Genomic DNA, 17,417 nt, shown 5'->3' with positions numbered 1-17,417 from the left:
GGACATAGAGGGAACATACCTCAACATAATAAAGGCCATATATGACAAACCCACAGCAAACATCATTCTCAATGGTGAAAAACTGAAAGCATTTCCTCTAAGATCAGGAACAAGACAAGGATGTCTACTCTTGCCACTATTATTCAACATAGTTTTGGAAGTCCTAGCCACGGCAATCAGAGAAGAAAAAGAAATAACAGGAATCCAAATTGGAAAAGAATAAGTAAAACTGTCACTGTTTGCAGATGACATGATACTATACATAGATAATGCTAAAGATGTTGCCAGAAAACTACTAGAGCTAATCAATGAATTTGGTAAAGTTGCAGGATACAAAATTAATGCACAGAAATCTCTTGCATTCCTATACACTAACAGCAAAAGATCAGAAAGAGAAATTAGGGAAACACTCCCAGTTACCGTTGCAGCAAAAAGAATAAAAAACCTAGAAATAAACCTACCTAAGGAGGTAAAAGACCTATACTCAGAAAACTATAAGACACTGATGAAAGAAATCAAAGATGACACAAACAGATGGAGAGATATACCATGTACTTGGATGGGAAGAATCAATACTGTGAAAATGACTATACTACCCAAAGCAATCTACAGATTCAATGCAATCCCTATCAAATTACCAATGTCATTTTTTACAGAACTAGAACAAAAAATTGCATAATTTGTATGGAGATAAAAAAGACCCTGAATAGCCAAAGCAATCTTTAGGGAAAAAAATGGAGCTGGAGGAATCAGACACCCTGACTTGAGACTATACTACTAAGCTACAGTAATCAAGACAGTAAGGTACTGGCACAAAAACAGAAATATAGATCAATGGAACAGGATAGAAAGCCCAGAGATAAACCCAGACACTTATGATCAACTAATCTATGACAAAGGAGGCAAGGATATACAACGGAGAAAAGACAGTCTCTTCAAGAAGTGGTGCTGGGAAAACTGGACAGCTACATGTAAAAGAATGAAATCAGAACACTCCCTAACACCATACACAAAAATAAGCTCAAAATGGATTAAAGACCTAAATGTAAGACCAGACACTATAAAACTCTTAGAGGAAAACATAGGAAGAACACTCTTTGACATAAATCACAGCAAGATCTTTTTTGACCCACCTCCTAGAGTAATGGAAATAAAAACAAAAATAAACAAATGGGACCTAATGAAACTTAAAAGCTTTTGCATAGCAAAGGAAACTATAAACAAGATGAAAAGATAACCCTCAGAATGGGAGAAAATATTTGCAAATGAATCAACGGACAAAGGATTAATCTCCAAAATATATAAACAGCTCATGCAGCTCAATATTAAAAAAAAAAAACAACCCAATCAAAAAATGGGCAGACGACCTAAACAGACATTTCTCCAAAGAAGACATACAGATGGCCAAGAGGCACATGAAAAACTGCTCAACATCACTAATTATTAGAGAAAGGCAAATCAAAAGTACAATGAGGTATCACCTCACACCGGTTAGAATGGGCACCATCGGAAAATCTACAAACAACAAATGCTGGAGAGGGTGTAGAGAAAAGGGAACCCTCTTGCACTGTTGGTGGGAATGTAAATTGATACAGCCACTATGGAGAACAGTATGGAGGTTCCTTAAAAAACTAAAAATAGAATTACCATATGACCCAGCAATTCCACTACTGGGCATATACAGAGAGAAAACCATAATTCAAAAAGACACATGTGGGCTTCCCTGGTGGTGCAGTGGTTGAGAATCTGCCTGCCAATGCAAGGGACACAGGTTCAAGCCCTGGTCCGGGAAGATCCCACATGCCGCGGAGCAACTAAGCCCCTGTGCCACAACTACTGAGCCTGCGTGCCACAACTACTGAAGCCCGCGCGCCTAGAGCCCGTGCTCTGCAACAAGAGAAGCCACCGCGACGAGAAGCCCACGCACCGCAACCAAGAGTAGCCCCCGCTCGCTGCAACTAGAGAAAGCCTGTGTGCAGCAACGAAGACCCAACACAGCCAAAAATAAATAAATAAATAAATACATTTATTAAAAAACAAAAAAGCATGGTGTTTCCAATTACAGAAAATACAAAGAACAGAGGAATACATTAAACAACACTATGGAGACAGTATCACTTAAATCTAAAACATGGGGAAGTCTAGAGAAAAATAACCAATGTCTTCAACCAGCAAATGGCAAGGGAAAAAATAAAGAGAGGGAACTGTTCTAGATTTAAAAAGACCCAGGAGATACACCAATTAACAATTAAATGGAATATGTAGACCTTGTTTGGATCCTGTTTTGAACAATCCAACTATTAAACAAAAATTTTATGTGACCATCAGAGAATCTGAACACTGACTGGAAAAAAGATATTTTAATTACTGCCATTTTTTTTTTAGGTGTGATAATGATTTGCTGTATTTTTTAAAAATCCTAAGCTCTTAGATTTATATTTTAAATTTTTTATGAATAAAATACTACGATATTTGGCACTTGCTTTATAACAATCTATGTTTGGGGGGAAGTACGGTCTACAGATGAAACAATATTAGCATATGTAGATAACTGTTTAAACTGAATGATGGGTACATGGGATTTCACTGCATTATTATTTTAATTTTTATGTATGTTTAAAATTTTCCATAATAAAATATTTAAAAAGTAAAAGATGTGTGCATACCGAAAACCAATATGAATAAAAATATATGAATATATAATGACTTAAAAACGATAGTGGCTCACTTTACAAAGAAGGATGTGTTCATACAGTGGCTCCTGGCTGATTTTTTAAAAAGTACGAAATACTAACCCTCTATTATATTGAATTAAGCTCCTAAAAGCAGATTTTTTTTTTTTTTTTTAAGTACCTTGGAGAAATCTGAAAGGAAATACATTGTCTAGATTACAAGTATCAGGCTATTATATTTCGGATACTTGCAAGATAATGGTAGGTCACAGTATCTAAATTTCATTACTATGCGTATTCAAATAAAACCCACCTCTTCAGAAAGTTAAAATGTAAACACAAAAACTGACAAACCTGCCATATCTTGAAGAATTTCAGCCTCAAAAAACCATTGAAACACACACACACACACTTCCATATATATGCTAAGACAGAGACCAACATACTTTATAAATTCTTAAATTATGTGATGGCTTCTCTGAAAGTGGGAGAGTTCTTTAGGTAGGAAGTTACAGACCCATATTTTCCGGGTTCTTTATAGAATCCTAAGATAGCTTTAGTTGAAGATGAAGGTTTCTAAAATTTTCGCAAGTAAAGCAAGTATTTCCAGATGTTTCTTATTCCTGATCATTGGCATAATTCATCCCCGGGTTTAGGTGATTCTGACTGTAGCCTCTGAAGAATCCTCCTGTATTATGTGATCACCACAGTGAGACAAAGCCAAGAAGCAGAGAGTCATGGAATAACTAAGTTGGAGGTCTTGAATGTCTGTGTGCACCTGTGCTTCAGATTTACTTCCTGAAGCAGAGGGGTACTCCAGGAAAAAGCATCCTCTAAAACCAATTTATGCAAGAAAAATATTGACTCTGGGATCACATGGGGATGAAGATGCTCTCTCTTGACCCTGAAACCACCCCTATGGGCTGGAATTGGAAGCTGAGAGTTGGTGGGAGCAAACTCTGATCTTTACAGTATCCTGTCCCCATTCCACACTACCGATCAAAATACATTCTCTTCAGAGTCAGCTTCTATTTTTTCAAAGTAACATTCACCAAATCCAAACGTACTATGTTTTCCATTCCCTCACGCAATACTTATGAACTGGGAATAGTCAGGGGATAAGTAGGCTCAGGAGGGATGGCACAAACACAAGGTGACCACATCACCCATGGTCATAATGTTTTTCCCTTTAACTCAGAAACTGAGTGGATGGGTTTTAAAAATACTATAAAGTAAACAAAACAATAATGATACCATCTCTTCATTACTTAACTGTAGATTATGCAAAGTGGGTGTTATGGACACCTAATATTTCCCTTTGCTGCAACCTACCTTTTAACCATTTATTTTGCTTGGAAGGAAAAGGAAAAAGGACTTGAACCAGCAGAGGTCAGTAAACAACTGACTACACTAAATTTAATCAATGCTGTTTTTTATATCCGACCAAAAGCCCTAATAAAGGAAATGGTTACATTAAGATGTTATTTTTATTGTAATGGCCAATCTAGCACAAAAAATACTGGACAGACTACCAGGAACATGAGTCAGGATACCGGACCCTAGTCCTGGTTCTGCCAAGATAACCAACAGAAGAAAGAGCCAGAGCAAATCCCTTGGCCCGTCTTCACCTTGTTTTAGCAGAGGTTTCCCCATATTTAAAATGGTGAGGGTGAACTAGATGTTCTTTCTGCTCCAACTTCTAGGCTCCCATAGACACAGGTTAAATAACACAGGAGTGCCAGTTATACAACACAGGAAATGGAAATGACTACAGAACAGAAACATGTTTTAGTGATAAGGTGGCAGCTACCTAACTGGGAAAAGATTGCACCGGTGCGGTTGCCCATGACATTCCAAGGGCATGGTAAATTATTTCAGCATAACGTAGTGGGAAGAAGGCCTGGTCAGAGCTATGTTAGTGTAATATAATACGGCTATTTGATTCGGCATGATGTATAAGAAATATTTTGTCTACATTCCCATGGCTTGCAATTTCCTTACTAAATATGTTTTCAAAAACCTACTTCTGCAATGATGTAAGCAGTGTGGCAGCCAGACCTCACTTCCCAGTCCCCTCTGAATATCTCTTGACTATGAAGCACTACTCAGGCTGCATCTGAACTGGGCAAACGAACGCAGAAGCTGGCTTTCCTTTGCTTTTACCTGCCCTTGTTTTAGCAATACAGTGCTCAAGAAACAAATCGAGGAGAAAGATTGTAACTTTTAGCTTTTTTGCCATGCCTTATGCTGATTCCACAAGCACATCGCCATCTGGAGAGGTCACATGCTGCATGCAAACAAAATATTCTAAGATGATCAACACTGATTTCCACTGAACTCTACATTTAGCAGCAAACCTTGGAAAAAGCTGACCCTGCTTGAGGTAACAATATTAAATATAGGCATGAACAAACTTTTTCTTCCCCTTAATTTGCAAAGTAAGGAAAAGGAGTTCATCTAATAAACTCAACCCACTCACACTAAGCAAAACAAGTATCTCTTGTAAAAAACCTCTCAAAAAAGTCTCCGTATAACTTAGCCTGTTACTCTGTACCTTATTTACCTGTTTCTTTGTATGGCAAGCTTCTCCAGCCCCTAGCCTTCCCACTGAATTTCAATAAAAATGAATTTTATACTTGGGTTTCCCCTGTTGATCATTAGCTGCTATAGATAACAATCTTGCCTTTAACAGCACAAACCTTTTCAACATCTAAAAACATTCCTAAATATCATGAAAACAACTCTGCAAATTAACCCCTACAAGGTTTGAATTTCTGGGTGGCAGAAACAAGTTCTGCCTTACTAAATACTCATTTTGAAGGGATTTGAAAACCTGAGCTACCCTTTTTGGTTTTATTCACTTTCAAAAGATAGGAGTCACATTAATCAAATGCCAACAAATATTTCCAGCCAACAATTATAAAAAAACAAACTCATCTTCTCTTCCATCACCTGAAAAATAAGTAACAAGAATGACTGCACGAAAGGTGATAATGAAAAGGGTGATACACCCCTTTACTGCAGCACCTGCAGAGAGCAGCCCTCTTTAAAAAGTCATCACTTCTGAATCATTTCTAAATATACTATTATGTACTCGGCTTTGAGGTACACCCATTGGCTAGTTGTCAAAATGATAAGAACCTACCACAGTGAGGTTCAGACCTCTTCCAAGAAAGGCACACTAAAAAATTCTCCTATTATTTCCAGAACCTCCCAGATTTGAGGATTATAACTACCATGGAGGGACCACTTAGCACACAACTAAAATCCATAATTACAGGCCTAACGGGTAATCGTAGTAACGTAAAATGTGAGAGCGGCCATACGTGTACAACTTTTCTGATCGTCAAAAGCTCTTTGAGATAACTCCTTTCTATAAGCAGAGCTATTCACAAATACATGCTTTTTACACTCTCTCAGAAAATGAACAAAAACTTTGTATTACTATCATTTTCTTCCCCACTAAGTAAACAGATGGAAAGATACAGACTGGGGGTTGTACAAGAAAGTACAATGAAACAGGAGTTAGGAGGTTCTCACTAGCCAAGTGAGCAGATTCAGATAAGAGGATTTCTGAGATTCCTTTTACCCCCATTATTATTTTGCCCTATTCCCCCAAAGAAGTGCCAAGCTTGAAATGTCTTCAGATTCCTAACCCAAGTTCTATGCAAATATCACATTTATCTTACATATCCACTCACCAGCTTATGAATATCCCTCACAACTGCCCCAAAGCATGCTCATTTCCTTATACGCCAGGTGTCTTTTTTAACTCTGTATTCAGGAGGCCTCTCTCATCTTCTCTTCTGTCCAAGACAACCCTATCCATTCATGCCCTCTACTCTTAACCCATAAGGCAGGGAGGGACAAAAAATCTCAAATGTTCTGTTTTGTACCATAGCATCTGCTATGAATGTGGAACCATCTGTTGCCCACTTTGCCATGGGAAGGATGGTGCAGGCATCAGACGTGGAGTGTCACAGGTCGCACAAGAGAATTATGTTCTTCTTGGGGCTGACACACCCAGGCATATGCTCCACAGTCACCATGGCTAATGCTACCCTTCCCCATCAAAGAGTTTATTTATTTCCTCACAGAGAATGTGACCTCTAAATTCTCACAAAGGGTCAGGCCCATTTTTAAAAAACTTACATTTGCCTGAATATCAGTTTCTAAATTCTCTAATCCTGGGTTGTATCTAAAACTAACATCTGTCACTAACACACTTGAGACTTTACCAGTCACTGTCTCTGGGCCTCTCAGTTTTTGTGTCTATAAAACAAAAAGGTTGAGCTCAGTGATCTCTGAGGCTGCCTTGCACTGTAACACTCCAAAATTCTGTAATTTTAAGCCAACTCAAAGTCAGTGAACGCAAGTTCCTTCACATCTATGGTATATTAAGACTCTTAATGCCAAGGACAAAAGAATCTGCTGCAGACAAAAAGGTCTCTCTGTGTTGAGCAAGAATACAGTCAGTTTCTTGAAGATCCAAATTAGATTAAGATCCCTAATCTTGTTAACATATGCCTTCAAGGTAATACCCTAGTGAAGAGTTTAGGGCTAGATATTCATTGTTTGTGTGTCCTGTGCATTATAGGATATTACACAGCATCTGAGGCCTCTACCCACTAGAGGCCAGCCCCAGTTGGCAACTGGGGTTGTCCCCTGCCCCCAGTTGGGACAACCAAAAATGTTTCCAGACACTGGCCAATAACCCCTGGGCCTCCATTCAGAACCACAGCTGTTGTGTATACCAGGGCTTTATAATAAAGCACATCACTTAAAAGTTGTTTTTGTTTCAAATAGATGACATTTACACAGCTAATAAGTAAAGTACATCAAGATCTAACAGTCAGATTTATAAAGCACATGTATTCCACTTGGAAGATGTACAAAACCACTGTCTTTCCAAGTTATTCATAGAACCAACCGCCTTTCTGCTAAGGGTTGAGAATTAGCATACAGAGTCATAACCTCAACTGCTCTTTAAAAGTATTTAAAAGCAATCACGTTTTCACAGCAAGTCCTCTGGTGCACTCCAGAATCAACCCCTGCATACAGTACAGACCTCAAAATAGGGCTTTGAAGAAAACAGCAAAATCCAGTGGTGGGTTTAATCACTTCAGCTTTTTCTTCTCTCTCTTGTGCAAAAGCCAGTAAATAAAATATTTCTGAAAAGGTTGCTAAAGAGTTCCAGCTTTGGTCTGGTGTTCTTTAAGATAGGAGGTAGCAAGCTCTTAGGCAAATTTCCCAGGTATCTTTTCCTCCCTCATTTCAAATGGGGATCCAAGAGACACCCCCTAAAGTCAGTCCTCAGCCCAAAAGAACAGCATCTGACAGTTGCATGAAACAGATTGAAGCCTGCAAACTGAAATTATAACTACTCCTAGCCAAACATCTCATTTTCTCATTTGTGAAAAAGGCTGGGATTTGCAAACCTCTGGGTCTCAGGAGGTGAAGGCTACACTAGTCAACTAAGAGCAAAAGCTCTATTCCCCCTCATTTTAAAAGGAACCCCAGTTATAAACGTTTTTGGGACTTTACAGAGTTTCTCAAGTACATATAATGTTTAAATTTCCACATTAAATATGTAAAATGAAAACAATAAAATAAAACACAAAACCTTTTAAATAACTTAAGCCCAGGATATGAAAAGGGAATCGTGAATAGACACAACTGTTACTTTTCAAAGAACCTTAGCTCTTTATTCAAGCAAATATTTACACAATTGAGGGCAATGGTACCAGGGATGTAGCCATTCTGTTAAAATAGTGGGCAACTCTAAAGGTTTATTTATTCCAAATCCAACTACTCTGTTGCTATCCTACCAGGAACCAAGAATTCAAGAGCTCTCAGGGCAAAAGTTTAACTAACACTCTGAAACTGTGAACTTCATTTAGACCTCTCCCAGCTGAACTCAGACGTTAGAATCTCGGAGACATATCTCAAACGCCTAAATTAAGCCAAACTAGGAAGCTTAAAGTTACGCGTCCAATACTTGAAAATAAATGTCTGTAATTAATACATTCATACAATGAAGGGAAATGTGGCTGACATATATTTACACTAAAAGCACGCCACATTTTTATGCCTCTTCTTCTAGTTCCACTCCCAGCTGCGTCTGGCTGTGACTAGCTGGGCATTCTAGAATTCTTGAGAGCTTCTATAGAGCAGCAGAAGGAAGACTTCTAGGGACGAGGGCAGGGCCAGGCGAGAGGATTTCCAGCCCCGGGCAAGTCTACCGACATAAAAGGCTGAGGGCGCAGTTCCCGCTTTTACATGAGAAAGGTAGATGGGTAGCAGGTTCGACTTCCGAAGCTCTTTCAAACAGGAAACCCCAAGTCTGGAAGCGACAGCCTGTCAGCCTTTTAATTTCCTGGCGGTGGCGGGAGTTAGCCAGGTCCTCGGCGCTTTAATAAGTGATGACTGCTAGAGCTAAGTTATTCAATGTACCAGCAAACATTTCAGCTGCGCCTCGGCCGTGCCGGGCGCGGGTGAAACAGGGGTTCGAAACATTCTCTACTTCCAGCCGCTATCTCTAGGGTTGCGGAGACCGCCCCACCATAAATTTGGGGGGGGCACCCAAGGCCAAATGGGAATTTGAGTCTCTGGGCGGTTCAAACTAGTGAGCCCCACTCTTGAAACAAAGTGAGCCAGGAGGGCAGCTAGCTAGATATTTGGGGGAGGGGGTCTTTTCTGAATTCCGCGCCCAGACCGTCCAGCAGCGGACTCTCTTTCCTCCGCCCACGGCGACAAAGCAGCTCTAGCCCCAACATCCCGATCCCTCTCTCCTTGGGTATTCCAGACTTCCCGGCAAAAGTTGCCTCCGGCTCCCCCAAATCCCGCCCGTTTCCTACAACCGTTCTGTGAGCTGCTCTTCCACCCCGCCACTCCCTCCCCAGGATCCTCTCAACCGAGGTCCACCCATTCTTGGGGTTCGGGGCCCCAGAGGCTGCTCAGCCCGGGCTCTGCTAACCCCAGCCCGGGCTTTTGTCCCTGCAGCCTGCAAGAGAAGCTAGAAACTCTGCGTCCCCGGCACCCACTCACCGTCTCATCTTCCCTCCGCGCCGCCGCTCTCCGCCGGCCCCAGCGGCCCTCGCCTGGCCCTCGCCCCGCCTCCCTCCCACCCTCCCTCCGGCCCCGGACCCCCGGCCCCGCCGCAGCCCCAGCCGCAGCCGCCCGGTCACTCTGGACGCGCGGTGCGCAGGCAGCGCGCCCCCCCTGGCCCCGGCGGCCACTGCCTCCTCTCCGCCCACAACCCTCGGCCGCGCAAACGGGCGGCGACCAACTCGGCGGCGGGGGAGGCAGCGCCCGGGGGATGCGGCCCGGACGCGCGGAGCCTGCGCGGCCCCTTCCACCCCGCCGGCGGTCGCCTCCTCCTCACCTGGCGCGTCGGCGCGGCCGGGTCCCCAGGGCGAGGGAGGGAAGGCGCGCTGCGGGCACCCAGCCGCCGGGTGCGGTCCCCCTCGGGCCGCGGTGGTGGGCTCCGCGCGGCTCGGTCCTGTGCCCCGGCCCCCTTCGTAACCACCGCGGCGGGCACCGAGGGACTCGGAGCAGTGAAGTCGGTGAAGGTGCCAGGCAGTTTGCAGTTGGGGCTTTTACTGCTGCAGCAGGGGTCTGGCTGGTCGCCCCATCACGGGGCGCCAGCTCCTCGGAGCCGCGTTTACAGCCGCGTGGTAGAAACCTTGTGGCAGGCTTTGCTAATGAGCTGGAAGAGGGCGGGTGGGTACACGTCCTCGAGCGACGATTTCCTCGCCCGACGGTGAGGTTTCTACTGGGAAACTCCAGGTGACCGCACCTCCTCCCGACAGTTCGCCCGCGGGCAGGTACCTGATGCGTCAGAAAAGCAGTTTTGCAAAATTGTTGGGGAACGGCCTCAGCGGGGGATTTTAAACTAACTTGTACTGATTTCCTTTCACTTACTTCTCTTGAAAGTTTCTATATTTTCCAACGTGTTTTTCTCGTTGCTGCAACCAATGAAAACAATGCTGATATGAACGGCGGGTGTTTCCACGGAAAGGGACCAACTGGACCCAGGGCGGCCTCAGTCGATCTCCGCACGAATGCGTGTGAGTGAACCTCTTCCAAGTTCTGGGTGAATCTCTGGGCTTAGAAAGAGGCAGGTCGTCGGCCCTCGCGGAACTCACAACAGCAAGAAAGAGCACAATAAAGTGCAGACTAATTTATGATCACTGTGGCTTTGGTTGGCCAAGTCGTTTTAGCTCCTAGCAACAATGTCATTAACAGTATAGTGACAGTGATAGCTGATGTTTAGCATGGTTAATAAGCTTCCGGATAATGTATACAAAGTCCCTGACACCACGAGTGGCACTCAGTAGGCACTCAACAAATAGGTTATTTATAATGCACTTTTCATTTGTGCAAGTAAAAGTCTGCCTTCTAATTTATAGGAAAGGCTCACCTATGAACTGCTTGGTGTTTTATAGGAATTAGTTTCCCCTGTCTTGGCTCTTTTCCCTACAGAAACATACAGGAATCTATCCAACACTTAAATGCTCCAGCAGTTTCCCCGATTGGATCATCCCATCGCCATAAAATCATGTTATTTCTCCCATCTTAAAAACCAAAAACTCTCCTTGAATCCACTTCCCCCTCCAGCCACTTGCCCCTTTTTTTCTGCTCAGCCACAGCAAAACTCCTTTAGAGTTGTTAAGAAAAGCTGTCTCCAAGTTTTCTCTACCCATTTATTCCAATTGGGCTTTTGCTTCTACTCTGTCCCCTAGAACTCCTCCTGTCAAGGTCAAACTCCTAAACTGGACATTTTCTCAGGGCTCACCTCACTCAAACTATCAGCAGAAATCAATGGTGGAACACTTCTTCCTCCTGGAAAAGTTTTATTTGGACTTCCACAACTTTTTCATGTTTTTTTTTTTTTTTCCTACTCCATTGCTTGCTCCTTCGCAGTCTTCTCTGGGAAGAAGATTGCTTGCTGGTCCCTTCTCTTCTCCCAGTGCCTGAGCAGTAGAGTCCCCAGAGTTCAGACTTTGGATCTCTTCTGTATCTACACTCACACCCTTGGTGATCTCACGACACTAAAGATCACATATGTGGTAATAACTCCCCAATTTTAACTCCAGCCTGACCATCTCTTCTTGAACTGCAGGCTCCAGGCTATTGCCCAGTTAGATGCCTACTAGGCTACTCCCACATAACATTTCTGATGCTGAAATCCTGAAATTCCTCCTTCTGTCTCCCAATCACCCTGTGCCAAATGAAGTTTTCCTCATATCAGGCCAAAAAGCTTGGTGTCATCCTTGACTTTTCTGTTTCTCTCACATTTCAAATCCAATCCATCAGAAAAAATTTTTTCAGCTCTACTTTTAAAATAAATCCAAAATTCAACTACTTAACCACCTCCACTGTTAATTAACACCCTAATTTACCATCACATCTTGACTTTATCCTTGCCCTGTTTCTACTTTTGTCCCCATGAAGGAAGTTTTCAACACACTGCCAGAGCGATCGTTTTTAAACGTTGAGACAACTCATATCACTCCTCTGCTCAAAACCCTGCAATGGTCCCCATCTCAATCACGGCTAAAGCCAAAGGCTATAGAAAGGCCCAGAAGGACAATACGTGATGTGCCATTCTTTGATTTAAGCTCCTACTTCTTTCACTTCACTCACTTAGCTCCTGCCATAATGGCCTCCTCAATATTCCTGGATTAGAGTCCCAGACAGTATGCTTTCATCCCAAGGCCTTGGTGCTAGCTGTCCTCTCTGCCTGGAATTCCTCCCCCACCCCAAGTACCAGTATGGCTTTACCCTCTCACTTCCTTTAAGACACTGCTCAAACGTCACCATGTTCCTTAGGTCTACCCTGACCACGCTACTTAAAATTTAAAAGGCGTTCCACATACTAGTGAGCTTTCTTTATTATTTTTAATGACAGAACGATCACCTTCTATCATATTATAAAATGTATTTCTCTATTGTGCTTATTATCTGACTCTCCTCACTAGAATGTAAGCTCTGTGCAGGCAGGGATTTTTGTCTGCTCCCTCCAGTGATACAGCCACAGTACTCCTAAAATGATGCCTGGCATGTAGTTGGTGCTCAAAAATGAATGGCTTTGACCCAAAGCACTATGGGTGCAAACATTTCCTGGCCTCGAACAATACCAGCAAGACTCCTGACTAGACAGACATCTCAGAGACAGTCGTTCTCCCTCTAAGGTTCTGAGGAGAATGTTTACCAACACAGCACACCTAGAATGGCCATAGTTAGGGTGACAATATTCATATCTAAGAAAATATAGCTAACAGTTATTGAGAGCAATAGTTACTGTATGTGCCAAGTGTTCGTCCAAATATACTACAGTCTCAATTAGTTTAATCCTTATAACAACGCTTTGAGGTCAGTACTGTTACTACTTCCATTTTATAAGTGAAAAGGGTGAGGCAGAGAATTAAATGGTCACTCAGCTAATAAGTTTGTAGAGGCAGAATTGGACACAGGGCAGCCTGGTTCTAGAGTTCATGCTCTTCAATACTCCCCTCCACCTCTTCTCTAAATAGGAATGATATCAGAGAAAACATCTGTATAATGAGTAATTCCAAATCACTAGACCAGAAAAAAAATGATCCTCATTGACCTTCCTTCACCGTCTTGTTTTATTTGTTGACATCTCTGTCTCTTTTACTATAGCCAAGCTCCTTGAAGGCTAGAGGGGTCATTTTATTCACATTTGCGTGAACCACACTCCAAGACTTGATGCATGGAAGGGGCTCAAAGAGTATTCATTTAATGTGATTTTTTTAAAGTGACTAAACTCAGCAAAACATCTCACTTCCAATGAGTTAGTATGGTTTTCAATAGTTTTCATAATGCCACGGCAGCCTGAAGATAGAAGAGATCAACAAGGTACAAGGGTTATATTAAATGTGAAAAGCAGACCCCAACATCTTAAAATGTATAGAAGGCGCTCAAAATTTAACACCTATTATTATTGCAATAATTGTTATTACCAGAATTTTTTTATAGTTATGATGGTATTTTTTTAAATAGAAAGAAAAAATAAAAAGACATGAGCTCTTTCCTTCTACTTTTTCCATTTCCTGGGTTCTTTAAAACAAAGTCACCTGTTTAATCACAGATCCAGCCACACCTACCTCTGTCTGCCATTCCCTGTTGTCCACCAGGGATATTGTGTTGTAAACTACACCGCAGAACTTCCTTCCCTGTTCCCTTGTCTAGGATCTGTAGTGGTTACAGTACGTGATGGTACTTTTCTTTAGCCACCCCTCTCAGCTAAGGAAAGGTGAAGTGTTGCACACAGTAATATAATGAATTATTTTTGGATTATTTTATTCGGAATTAGTTTTCCAAATGGCTGGTTGGACTTGATTAGCTCATGTCCTGAATCTGTACATCGTTTCCTCTCTCTGCAGTAACAACCTAAAAAAATCTTTGAAGCTATTAACTTGGTCATTCTCAACTCCAGTCCAATTTGTGGAACAACTGTTTATACTAAAGTTATCTTTAATATTATGCTTATAAAAAGAATCAAGAAGTTTTTATTTGTAGAGTGCAGTGGAAAGATCATTGATTTTGGAGTCAGGGAGATCTGGGTTAAAACCCTGACTCAGCCCCTTTACCAGTCAGGTAATTTGAGTGTGTTATTTACCTTCACTGAGAACCATACTTCTATTCTGGAAAATGGGACTGATAACACCCAACCCATATGTTTATGAATTAATGTGATAATGTAGGCACCACTCTTTGCACAGGAGATAGCACCCAGGGATTACTCAAAAGTGTAGTTTCTTTTTTTTTTTTTTTTATTCTTTTCTTTTTTAATGAAAATAGTATATATTTAAGGTAGACAACATGAGTATTTTATGGACATACACGTAATGAAAGGATTGTAACAGTCAAGCTAATTAACATACCTTCTCACAGTTATCTTTTTTATGTGTATAATGAGAACACCTGATATCTGCTCTCACCAAATTTCCAATATTCAACACAGTATCGTCATGCTGTCACATTAGATCTCTAGACCTATTTATCCTTTAACTGCGACTTTGTACCCTTTGACAAACATCATCCCATCCCCCACCCCCAGCCCCGCCTCCTTGCCCCTGGTAACCACCTTTCCACACCTACCTTCTATGTGTTGTAATCCACTTTTTTAGGTTCCACATGTAAGTGAGATCATGCAGTTTTTTTCTTTCTGTGCCTGGCTTTCACTTAGCATAACGTCCTCATCAAACAAGTAGTTTCCAACCACACTTGCCTTTTTCTGGAACTGTTATTAATGACATCAATCATTGTGTTGTACTGCCTTATAGACGTTGAGTTCTACTTCATAAACTCCTTTTAGAATTTAGTGCTAGGGACTTCCCCGGTGGTGCACTGGTTAAGAATCCGCCTGCCAATGCGGGGAACACGGGTTCGAGCCCTGGTCCAGGAAGATCCCACATGCCACGGAACAGTTAAGCCTGCGAGCCACAACTACTGAGCCCGTGTGCTGCAACTACTGAAGTCCGCGCACCTAGAGCCCATGCTCCGCAACCAGAGAGGCCACTGCAATGAGAAGCCTGTGCACCTCAACGAAGGGTAGCCCCCGTTTGCCGCAACTAGAGAAAGTCTGCACAACAACAAAGACCCAACGCAGCCAAAAATAAAAATATATATATAATAAAATTTTAACAGTTAAAAAAAAAAAAGAATTTAGTGCTAGGATAAATTTTCTCTCTCAAATCCAAGTACTTTCATTTCTTAGAAAAGGTATCTTCATCTGTTTTCATATTGGATTTGCAATCATTGTTAAGGAAAACTGTGTAAACCAATATTTACCTTTGTATCCTGTTTGTAAGGAAGCACAGTGTCAAATTTACTATTAAATTATTGTACTATTATAAATTATAATTTTTAATATATAGTAGCACAACTTAATGTACTATATCATAATGTATAATGTAATATAATTGTACTACTATAAATTAAGTTATTAAATTATTGTACTAAAGATTTTTGCTTCCTACTCTTTTTTTATGCCTTCAATGCATTCTTATTCCAATAATCTTATTGGATACTTGGATTTTACTCTGTGTTCTCATATATATATATATATATATATATATATATATATTCAAATATATTAAGTATAAATGACACATTAGCTCATCAAATTAACATCAGAAAATTAATCAAAATTAAAGTGGAAATTTATCCCCATGTGCTTCCTTATGTTCAAACTATTATAAGACTGGCTCTCTAATTATGAGAATAATTTAAATACATTTGGAACATCTGATTAATTTCTGCATCAAAATGTTTCTTTCTGATCTGTCTCCAATTTTTTCTGTGAGTTTGTATTGGAATCAGGCAGGAAAAGGATACTCTGTGTGTGTGTGTGTGTGTGTGTGTGTGTGTGTGTGTCTGTGTGTGTGTGTGTATCCCCTTTAGATTAACCTATCCCAGCTGTGTTTATCTGGTTTACTTTTCTAATCATCTGAGGACCCTGAGTTGGTCTACTTTTCCTGCATGGCAGATTTAAAACAAGGAGTTTTCTTTGTAGCTTATCTGCTCATCACAGAAAAAAGCAGTGCTCTATCAGTGGTAATCCTTGATATTGCTGGGAACTCAGTTTCTCTTCTCTGTTGATCCTGTTTAATTTTTCTTTCATCTGACTTTCACCATCCCTCCAGTAATCTCATACCTTGAATTCAAGTTCCCCCATAATATAATATACATAATATACTATACTATAATTTATGTATTTATTTTGGAGCCATGTTTTACAGGAATAAGTGTTTGACGTGCCAGATATATACAGACTTCAATGCACTAGAGACTTCTGACAACTCAGAGCAGCGGCCAAGATTCAGATCATGAGGCATGTTAAACACAGAGGCAGATTTACTAAGCATCTACTCTGTTCCACACAATATGCCTGGATTGGTGGGAAGTGGAGATAAAACAAGACATTTACTGTGTGTCTATACATAAGGAATTTACTGCCTAGCATATAACTAATGTGATCATGTAATACAAAATCTAAAGAAAATGATACAAAGGAGTTCAGAGAAGGAGTATCTCTGCCCAGTGAGTCTATCAGGGAAGACAACGTGTGTGGCCTTCATACTGAAAGAACAGCCTCCCAGCAGAGGAGACAACATGCACAAAGCAGCTGGGCGGTAAAGGCAGGTTAGGGAAGTGGTGAGTAATGCAGCCTGCCTGAACCTACAGTACATGGAGGGGGGCTTGGGAGATAAGATCGAGGGAGCTGGGGGTGGGAGGGGACTTGGGGGGAGGGAAGGGATGGGGCCTTGAATTTTAGATTTTATGTCTAATACCATTTTAATTATGTCATTTCCTTGCTCTAAACTTGCACTGGCTCCTCCTTGCCTGACAAATACAGGAAGAGCCAGTGGCTATGTGGGAAGTGGAAACTGATTATATAGGAGTAGGATGAAAGAGAAAGATGAGCTCCAGCCACAGAATTTAAACACTCCAATAAAGTGGTCCAGATTCTGTTTCTTAATATGTTAAACAAAGCTATCAGTCCAAGAAAAAGCTGTTCAATTGAATTTTCACTAAGGGCCCAGTTAAAATACTGAATTTCTGCCCACTCCTGACTGCCATCCATTTTTTAATCTTTGGATGACTCCATAGTTACAGATCCTGAGTTCTCACAGAAATAAGTACGAAACAGGTAACTTTTGACTATTATGGTCAAGTGTTGAACTGGAAATTCAGTGACTTAATATTCCAGTG

At 41.3% G+C, this 17,417-nt stretch overlaps 1 protein-coding gene across 17 annotated transcripts in view; it reads right to left on the bottom strand.

The window, feature by feature from the left end:
• The window catches only part of PHLDB2 (pleckstrin homology like domain family B member 2), a 229,574-nt gene that overhangs the window by 106,452 nt on the left and 105,705 nt on the right, over positions 1–17,417 (bottom strand). The window contains exon 1 of one of the 17 annotated variants that reach the window (XM_082394623.1): positions 10,057–10,195. The exons of 14 other annotated variants lie outside the window; for them this stretch is intronic. The gene's annotated coding sequence lies outside the window, so the exon portion shown is untranslated. Of the gene's footprint in view, positions 1–9,719; positions 9,854–10,056; positions 10,196–17,417 lie in introns of those variants that run through there. 2 more of the 17 variants (XM_082394628.1, XM_082394627.1) reach the window with 2 other exon arrangements.

Source organism: Balaenoptera borealis, assembly GCF_965194805.1.
Source record: "Balaenoptera borealis genome assembly, chromosome: 5".
Classification (NCBI taxonomy): domain Eukaryota; kingdom Metazoa; phylum Chordata; class Mammalia; order Artiodactyla; family Balaenopteridae; genus Balaenoptera; species Balaenoptera borealis.
The sequence above is the reverse complement of the archived record's forward strand: the minus strand, read 5'-3'. Positions and strand labels throughout refer to the sequence as shown.